Source organism: Schistocerca serialis, chromosome 4, assembly GCF_023864345.2.
Source record: "Schistocerca serialis cubense isolate TAMUIC-IGC-003099 chromosome 4, iqSchSeri2.2, whole genome shotgun sequence".
Taxonomy (NCBI): domain Eukaryota; kingdom Metazoa; phylum Arthropoda; class Insecta; order Orthoptera; family Acrididae; genus Schistocerca; species Schistocerca serialis.
This window is the reverse complement of record NC_064641.1, coordinates 416,885,344-416,895,540: the sequence shown is the minus strand read 5'-3', so window position 1 is coordinate 416,895,540 and position 10,197 is coordinate 416,885,344. Positions and strand designations below refer to the sequence as shown.

General features: G+C 51.4%; 1 long non-coding RNA gene across 1 annotated transcript in view; it reads right to left on the bottom strand.

Annotated features, from left to right (window-relative positions):
* The window catches only part of LOC126474989 (uncharacterized), a 12,199-nt gene extending 2,794 nt beyond the window's left edge, over positions 1–9,405 (bottom strand). The window contains exon 1 of the long non-coding RNA XR_007586627.1: positions 9,300–9,405. This is a non-coding gene — a long non-coding RNA (uncharacterized LOC126474989). The remainder of the gene's footprint in view (positions 1–9,299) is intronic.
* Positions 9,406–10,197: the final 792 nt, after the last annotated feature.

Sequence of the window (10,197 nt, the reverse complement as noted above, 5' to 3'; positions counted from 1 at the left end):
CCATGCGTTAGAATTAGCAGGTCGTCCGCGTATGCAACGGCCCCCAATACTGATGCTTCCTGCTGCAGGGAGTGCAGCAACGGCTCCATATTTATGTCCCAAAATATGGGGCCGCAAACTGATCCCTGTGGACATCCTTTAGAGATGTTCTTAGTCACAACCGCATTCGGAGACGTCATCTGTACCACCCGGTCTCTACAGTAGCTCTTGAAACATTTGTATAGTGCTGCCGGACACTGCATTTCCTGCAAGCAGGTAAACAGCGCTGGCCACCACAAATTGTCAAACGCCCCTGAGATGTCCACCATTACTCCTAGAACATATGTACAGGTCGACGAGCTGACAAGTTCGGCCGCCGTGTTGATGGCGTCCTCCGTCGATTTTCCACGGCGGAATCCGAACTGCCACTCGTGCATCCCTGCCATTTCCCGATGACCGGTCAGTCTCGCACAGAGCAATTTTTCTAGGGCTTTGCCCATGGTATCTAACAGACATATTGGCCTATATGCTTTACATTCCATTGGATCCTTATCTGGCTTCCTAAGTATTATTACTTCCGCTCTTTTCCATCTTAGTGGAAAAGTGCCTCTTTCCAAACATTTATTGTAAATACTTGCCAATATTGGAGCTATTTTTTCTTTTATTGCCTGAAGAACCTCGACCGTAACCCTGTCGAGTCCGGGAGATTTCCCTCTTTTTAAGTTTGATATCACTTCTACCACCTCCTGCGGTGAGAAGGGGTAGACTATTATGTTGTTATTATATTCTCTTTGTGCTCTCTCTCTTATAGCTGCCTGCTCCGGTGTGTCCTCAGTGGGATCATCATCCGGTAGCAGGGCTTGGAGGAGCACCGTTATTGTCTCTTGTCTGGTTGTGGTCGTTCTGTTTTCATTTGGTATTCTTATAGATGATAGGACTGTTGGGGCTCTTATTTTTTCCCTTACTAGCTTATATGGCTTTCCCCAGGGATCCATTGCTAAGTTATTTCTTACGAAATTTTCCCAACTTCTTTTCCTCACATCTATGATTTCTCTTCTATATCTCTCCCTGTATTGCCTGTATATGTTTAGTCTATATTCTCTATCTTGTGGGTTGAATGTGCGCTGATACCTGCGTCTTGCCCTGCGCGTTGCCTGACGTAGGTCAATTAGTTCTGGAGTCCATGGTGCCGGGTGCACGCTTTGGACTCTGCTTCTCTTTGGTACGACTGCGTCAATTACCTCCTTTACGCTATTAACTATCTGCTCCGCTATCTCATCAATCTCGAGATCCTCATCCAGCTCTGGCGGGCTATACTCCCGGGAGAGTCTTTCCCAGTCTACTTTTTTGTAGTCATGTTCTGAAAGCCATTCCTGTGGCACTACCCTCTGTTCTGCTTTTAGTATATATTTGATTAAATTGTGATCACTAGTTGTTACATTCTCCAGTACCTCCCAATTATCTATTTTGTTGTTAGCCCCATTATTCGCCAGTGTTACATCAATGTTTGTTTTTGCCCCTGCTCTATTTGAATATGTAGGTATCTCACTAGGTGTATTTATTACATCTAGATTTAATTCACTTATTACATCTTCTAATTCTTGACCTTTTTCATCTTGTTCTCCGCTATGCCACAGGAATGACTTTGCATTTGCATCCATTGCAATTATTACTTGATAGCCCTGTAATGTTCTGCATATTACTTTTAATTGTTCTAAATACATAGTTATCGGTTCTCTGTGCTGACAATAAATTGATACCAAATACCATTTTGTGTTAGTGGCTTGTACTTCAATTGTTACAATATGCTCATTTGTGAATTGATTTAATACTATTGTTTTTATATTTCTATTTAGAATCACTATTGCAGACATCGGTCTGTCTCCTTTCATAATTACTTGTGCTGTAGCTATCATTCCTGGGATTTTACCCTCCCGGGAGTACGGTTCTTGCATGCTTAATATATCAGCTTTGTGTTCTTCCGCTAGTTTGCGTAATTCATAGTTTACGTGTGCACTTCTCATTGCATTTATTTGGAGAACTCTGAGATCCATTATGGGTGATATGTATGGAAATGATCTGCTGGCCATTCTTTGTTGGGGTCGAACCCTATTCGGCCGTATGTTGTTACCATTTGCGTATATATGTTATCTAGATTAAATTTTAAACCTCGTCTTTCATATACTTGTTTTACTATTTTTTGTAGTTGTTCATGTTCCGTTGGAATTCCTGCCGCTGCTAACTGAATGCAGTCGACATCCGCCAGAGCTGGATAAGTAATTCTCGAGCCGTTTCTGTGCCCCACTCTCACTAGTTGTCTAAGTGCAGTGGTTAGCAGGCCAGGTTCTTCTAATCTTGCCATCTGCAGAGCGTTTTCGCATATTTTATATGTGTCCTTAGGGTCCATTGCCCTGTATGTGACACTCATGCTTGACTGAATGCTTTTATCTTGTCTCTGATTTTCTTGATCTCTTTTAGGCGAACTCGGTCGTCCGTCTGTGCCCTCCATCGGCAGTTTCTTTTCATTGTAAACGGACGACCGAGGTCGTCCGTATTTCTTTCCTGTACTGTTCTTTTCTATGTCTTTGTTCTGTCTCTGTGTTGGTGTGGAATGTTGTGTCAGGGGCGCCTCTGGTCGCCCATTTCTGCCCTCCATCGGCATTTCTTTGTTGTGGAAAATGGGCGACCGAGGTCGCCCTTCTGTTTATACTTGTGCTTCTCTTGTGTTCGTTGTTTGTACTTGTGCATCTACCATATGTAATGTCTGCACTTGTGCATCCTGCATTGTGTTTTGTTTCTTGTCTTGTATGGATGATTCCCGTTGTGTCTTTGGCACCTCTGACTGTCCATCCCTACTTTCCATCTGCATTTTCCTGTCATAAAAAATGGGCGACCGAGGTCGCCCTTGTGTTTGTACTTGTACTTCTTTCGTGTTTACAGCTTGTACTTGTGTATCTGTGATTTTTTGTTTTTCTTTTCCTATCCTCTGTATTGTTTCTTGGTGGTATATTTTTAGTTGTGTTGTTCTTTTAATGGGGGTTATAGCAATGCAGTTTTGTGCTGTACATTTTGTGTGTTGTTTATTATCTTGTGTGTTGTTTTTCGTTCCCTTATTTTCAAGCTGTTTGCCTGTGGTCCCTTTTGCCTCCTGTTCCCTTGCCCCTACTGCTTCCCTGATTTTTATGCCCCTTAGTGTATCCCTTAATTGCTTACTTGGTGATTTGTGCTTCTTTCTTTTTTCTTGGGGTTTACTCTCCATAATCTGTCCTTTGTATTAGTCTTCCTAGTAAAAGCTGATATGTGGGGCATTCTTTTGAGTTTGGTGCTCTACATTTTCTTTTCCCTCTTCGATTACATGGTATACAAGTTTCCGGCCTGTTCTTTTCAGGGCACTCTTTCTTATTGTGATTATCTGTTCCACAGTGACCGCAGGTGGGGTCACCCCAAGTACAATACTTCTGAACGTGGCCCAGATCCATGCATTTGTGGCACCTGGGTACCACACAATAGTCCTTGACCGCCACTGAACTATATTCTACATATATTCTTCCACTTTGTATAAGTTCTTTCCTTAATGTTGGTGAGACTTCAACTACTTGATGGCCCGTATCTCTATCCTTTTTCCCCATCCTAAATTTCGGTCTAAATTCCTTTTTGAAATCTTGTAGGCTCATCTTTTCTTCGAAATTCTGCATGTGAATGCACTCTGTTAGTTCTTCTGGTGTCAGTCTATTCGAAACATCAAATATGGTCATTAATGGCCATCGTTTCTTTGTTTTTTCGCATATCACAGATCTCTGTAGGTCTTTATGCCCCATTATCGTGTTCTTATCCTGCTGTGTGGGGGTTTCCACTATTACTGCATTTTTAGCTATTACTACTTTATTTATTTTAACTTTTGCCTTGGTTGGGTTTATTACTCTCGTAAATATTTCTTTCACTTCTTTCACACTCTGTCCTTCTTTTGGTTTCAGAAATAACGCCACTCCTTGCTTCGCTGTCACTTTTTCTATACTCTCTTTCATGTTTGTTTGTGGTTTCTGTGGTCCTCCTGCCACCACTGTGGCATATGTCTTTGTTCTTTCAGTCGTAATTTGTTTGTTTTGTCGTTCCAACTCTTTAATTCTTCCTTCTAGTTGGCTTTGGGCTATTGCCCACAAGGCCAACTTATCCTTTATCTCGTTAATCCTATCATTGCTCATCTTTCCTTTGTCAGTCACTAGTAGCGCGTTTATTTCCTTTAGCCTTTCGGCTGCGCCCTTTATTTCAGTGTCTGCGTTAGCATCGCATCGCTCGGAAGTCTCTCTCTCTGTGTTTACCGCCATGATTTCTGAGAGAGACCAAAAAAGTTGAGAGCCCGTCTCTTTCCCCAGACCGGCTCTTCTGGCATGGGGGGAGGCTAAATGCAGCTCGCTCACCAGTCCCGCCCCTGGAACAAGAGCTTTGTGAGCTGCCGGGTTTAGCGCGCCGTTTCCAGCGCACTAGTCCCCTTCCACGACTGTACCACTGGAGATTTCTCCCGTCCCTCCCCGGCAAATGCCCAGCGCATTCCGGAGAGGCGGATTCACCTCTCGGCCTTCGCCCCCTACTAGGCCGAGTTTCCACCCTAAGGCCTTGGACCCAGCCCTACCCAGGTGCTGGGTCGGTCCACCAGACTTTCGGGGGTCTGGCCCCATCTAACCTAGCCAGGGACATGTTACCACGCTCTGGTTTGGCGGAGCATGTCGAAGTCCCCGACATGGCGCTGAGCCTTTGCCGGCTCAGGCCACGATCCCTCCCCAGCGAGTACAGCCGCGGGAAAATCAGGACAGGTGTTATGTCCTTGTTGACGCAGCTCCCCCTGCGCCATGCACCCTTTCCATTCACCTTGGGTTGGGGGACTTTTAACGTCGTCCATGACGTGAGGAACTGCAGTGGCCGGACCGCAGGGTTCCGGGATCGTCGTAAGACTTACCCTCATACCCTCGCCCAGCCACTGCGCTCAACTCAAGAGAGACAGTTGTTATGCCTCCTGTAACGCAGCTTCCCCTGCGCCATGCACCCTTTGCTTTCGCTTGGGTTGGGGGCATTTAACGTCCTGCCAGGACGGGAGTTTTACGTCCTGCCTTGACACAACGACAACCCACACCTATCAACGCAGCCCGGAAGGTGTTAAAGGAGTCAGTCCGGGTCTTATACGTGGAGTTTGACATCAACGAGACGGTGCGGCACTCAAACCCGAGTTACGTTCCCCGGAGGGTCTCCACACGTACCGGGGGATCATGACTGACCATGTCTCACCCATCGCTTTTGATAATTCACGGTGGGCCAGTGCGGACCAGTGTGGGTTGCAACCAGTTAAGGGCTAGCCTTTTAACGTCATGCATGGACGGCCCTTCCCGTGTTAGCTTCGCCCCATCTTGTGGGGGTACTGAGCGCCAGGGCCACGTCAAGGCCACGGGATAGGACATTATGGTCCCTGCCCCACTCAGGTTCCTCTGAGCCCTGCTGAAGGCAAAACTTTCAGGGAATCAGAGGGTCTCCTGGCGGTTTTAACCCAGTTATCGGGAGGCAACACACCTCCCCCGGGTGGCGCCACTCAGACCGCTTTCCCAGCTTCCCCAGATAGGGACAGCGGGAATCTCGTTAATCCATTCATGCGTGTCACTAATTAGATGACGAGGCATTTGGCTATTACATAGCCGTCTTTATTCAATGAAATTGAATAACACATATACATATACATGGTGTGTGGCAGATGTTCCTCGCCAATGTCCACCACCGGGGTGGGGACTTACAGGGCGATACCACAAGAAAAGTTAAAAACTAATGTACAAATATACGTGCGGAAAAACACACAAATTTAAAGACACAAAGGAAGAAAGAACAAAGACGGAGTATTCCTCCTGTGGATAGGCCCCAGGAGTCAAGGCGAAGAAAATAACCAGCAGCCTAGCCGACGCCGACACGTTGCATCGGACTAGGAGCCGTCATACGCTCGAAAATTTTGTAACTTTTGCAGCAGCTCTGTAGTATACGGATGCTCAGCACCGCCAGTTCTCGGGGTCGGAAGCCTAAGGCGGCGAGATCCCTCGCCGACGCTGGAGACCATACGCCCCTCCAGTTCAACGTCGCGGTGGACACAGTCACCTCCTCAACGTCACGGTGCAGGTTGGAGATGGCACGCCGGATGGACGGCGTGTCGTAGTAGGCCGCCTTCTGGTAATGACACCAGTCGAGCCGGAGATGGTCTCCGACTATCTGGGCGTCGACCACGTTGGCGATGCCGTCTTTGAGCGCCACCACGTCAGGCTTGCGGATGCCCTCAGGTGTTCAGAGGTGGGGCTCCACGGAGACATTGAAGTCCCTCTGCGCGAGTCCACGGGCGACATAACGCACAACAGCGTCATGGCGCTTGACCCGGGACCCGTGCGTCCTAAAGCAAGCCTGAAGTACGTGGTTGGTGGTCTCCACGGCCTGGCACCCCGCGCGGCATCTGGTGTCCGCCTCCCGCCCGCGACTGCGCCGTGCCTTCGTAGGGAAGGCGTTGATGCGGGCGCGGAGGGCGTCGATGTATTCACGCCCAGATAGCAGGCGACTGGTGTCGGCGACCCACTGATGTTGGCCACTGACGGCGGCAGAGGATGACAGCGCCGCACTGTCAATGGCGATGTGTAGGCGCGCCGCCCACATTTCCCCAACGTGCGTTGACGACTTGAGGAGGTGGCCCTCCCACGTTAAGTGGCGCTCCAGCACCTCGATCTCACGCTGCACCTCATCCAGGCCTGCACCGTCGCAGGCTGGCCCTATCTTCTTCAGCGCCAGGAGACGGGACCGACGGAGCGTTGGACCCATCCAACGGCAAGATGGAATGCCGAGGCCCCCCTGGGCAACAGGAGCGTGGAAGTATCCCAGGGGGGTGTCCGCCGGAAGGCGGAACCATCTCCTGACGGCGGCCCGAATGGTGACGTCGGCCGACTTCAAGGCACCCACCCGGGTGCGGCTGAGGGCCAGCCCATGGTACAGGCCAGGGAGAAGTACGTTGGTGAGAGTGTGGAGGCGCTGTTCCGGCTTCAGCGGAGCTCGGGAGACGACGTCAAGCTGCTCCACCAGGTGGCGACGTGGATTGAAGACACAGCGACCCGCCGTGGAAAATTGCAGCCCCAGGTACCGGAAGGTTTCACCCACACGCAGGGCAGGCATGGTGGTATTGCCTGCTGTGAAGGTGACATTGCTGTCCACCTTCACCTTCTTCTCGCGCCCTGACGCGACTAAGGCGAGGGTGAAACACTTCCGGGCGTTGATCTGCAGCCCCAGGTGGGCGAGGGCTGCGGTAGCTGCATCGATGAGGGACTGCAAGCCCCTCGGGGTCGCTGCAAACAGCAAGACATCATCTGCGAAGGCCGCAGCGTTGACTCTGCGACCGAGGATCCGAGCTCCGATGTGGGAGGGCAGTTGGCCTAAAACGTAGTCCACCGCAAAGTTGAACAGGAGGGGGGAGAGGGGATCGCCCTGGCGAACGCCCCGTGCTGGCTGCACAGACACGCCCACGCCGGCGCCGTCCGCTATCACTGCCGTGCTGCCCTCGTAGCACCGCTCGACATACTTGACAAAGCAATCCGGCAGGCCATGCGCCTTCAGCACGGGGCGAAGGGCAGCATGATCTACCGAATCGAATGCCTTAGATACGTCGATCGATGCCACAAAGACAGAGCGGCAGGAGCGAACTGCGTCGGTGAGAGCAGTGTCCAAGATGAAAGTGTTTTCCAACATCCCATCCCGAGGGATGAATGCCCGCTGACGTTCGTCCACAGCACATGCGCGCATCAGGCGGGACGCGAGAACCTTGTGAAAGGTCCGCGCCAGCACCGAGCAGACCGTAATGGGGCGAAAGTCAGCGGGGGATGTTGGTGCAGCCATTTTCGGGAGAAGGGACGTCCGCGCGCGAAGCAGGCGTTCCGGAAGGGTGCGGGCCAACAGGAAGAGATTCATCACTTTCACCAGGACTTCGTGCGGCAGGCGCCGCAACTCCGCTGGGGTAAGGCCGTCCGGCCCGGCCGCTGATCCCCTGGGCGGCAACGCGGCGGCGACCTCCTCATGGGTGACCGGCCCCCATAGGCGCTCGAGAGCGACAGGCTCCGAGTGCGGGAGGAGGCGGTCACGAATGAAGCCCGCGGTGGAGATGGGCTTCTTAGTGAAGAGGTCCGCCCAGAAGTCCAGCAGACCAGAGATGGCAGGTGGCGGCTGGAGCAGGGTGCCATCCAAGAGGCCCACACGCAACGTGCACGCGACCTTCGGAAGGTATCCTGCGTTCTCGCATATTCCCAGCGGCGCCGCTTGCGCTTCTGCGTCGGCGGCGCGGCAGGCGGCCGCTTAGATGGTTGGCGCGGCCGCTGTGTCCTGGTGATCGATCTCTCCCCTCTGGACCTGACCGACGCAAGGGCATCGGGGAACATGCCCAGGATGACATCGGGCGGCGTGCCCCGCCCTAGACCAATGACTCGATCCAGGGCATAGAAACGCTGGGCGGAAGCAGGTAGCCCCGCCAGATGCTCCCAGATGGCGGCGTCAGTCGGCCCCTCCGGCGGCGGCCCGGTGGTGGCGGCCGCGAAGTCCTCGGCTGCGTCGACGGGCGGCGCAGCGACTTCGCCCGCGTCAGGCAGCGAGCTCGCTGCTCCCCGGCGGGACGCCGGCTCTTCCCCGCGACCGATCTCAAGCGCCTCCATGAATTGGCGGACAAGCTACTTGTGGGCAGCTTTCCGCCTTTGGCACTTGATTGCCTCGAGCGTTCGGTCGGGGAACATCCTGATAAGTTCTTGATTGACAAAGAAGAACCGGGCGTCCCTCTCAAGGAACAGTTCGGCCTCTGCCTTGGCGAGCGACAGGACTTCTTCCTCCGTCCACCTCGCGCGATGCCTCTCCGTGACGATCTCCGCGTTGGCAGCCGCAAGGTGTTGGCGGCGGCGATGGACCCCGAGACCGTTCTTGGTGGTGAAGCTACGGTGACACTCACTACAGGCGTAGACAGCTGCAACAGTTACAAAATCTTCGGCACGGCCGGTTGGCCGGCTAGGAGCTGGGGAAGCTGGGGTGGCACCTTCAGTGGAAGGGCCACCACTTTTGTTTACTTGTCTGCTGCCCCCAACTTAAAAGGGATAATGCGAGGGGGGGCTGGTAACCCCCCCAAGCCCCTGGTGCGGTCTTCCACTCTGCGAAAATCAGCGGGCCCACGAGAAGGGGAGAAGACCGCAGGAGAGGAGAGGCTAAGAGGGCTAGGCCCATGTATTGCGCATCAACGGCGATGTTGCCATCTCCCACTTAGGCTACACCTCTCATGTCACCTCACAGTGCCAGACTAGAGTCAAGCTCAACAGGGTCTTCTTTCCCCGCTAATTTTTCCAAGCCCGTTCCCTTGGCAGTGGTTTCGCTAGATAGTAGATAGGGACATTCATTTTTTTTTTCATTTATTACATCTTGAAAAGCCTGCTGCCTTGAAAAACTAAAGCAGGCTATTTACAGAAAATGTAATTTACATTAGTTACATGTAGCAACATTGGCCCTTCCATTATACTAAAGAAACTTTTCAGCCTTCTTAGCCTCATAAAAGAGTTGCCCGTCCCTAGGGCCGTGGACCCGGGCTGCTACTACATGGTGAAACCACTACCATATAATCTATTTGTTATCTTTATTATTACCATTTGATAAAGAAAAGAAAAAGAAAATGTCTAACCTACTAGAAGAAAAAGATAAAATAGTCAGAGTGTGAATAGGAAGAAGGTGAAAGTAGAAGACCCATCACTAACACCCACTAACCTAAGAGTCTATGTCCATAAAATAAACTGTGACCTCATGTACACCTGCTGTAGTCCTGGTAGATCTAGTCAGGACTCCGCTCCCATGAGGCAACAGTTTGAACTCATTGCAGAATTACCTCCTGTTCACATGGTCAGGACGTGGAAACACTTCAGAGTAATCTCTGGAACTCCTCACGCCCTGTCCGACCCAGGAGGCAACTGAATCCTTTTTTTAGTCATCCTACATCTACATTTACTGTACAATTATTATTCTACAATAGTTAAACCAAGTAGTTCTCTTGTCTTGAACATATTATTCGCTAGTTGTATTCGGCATCCTCCCCCGCACCGCGCCCATCACCACCCCCTGACTCCTCGCCAGATTCTGGAGACAGTTGCCCCAGAGCCTGCCGATCTGCCATATAGGCAGCTAGAGCACGGCCAC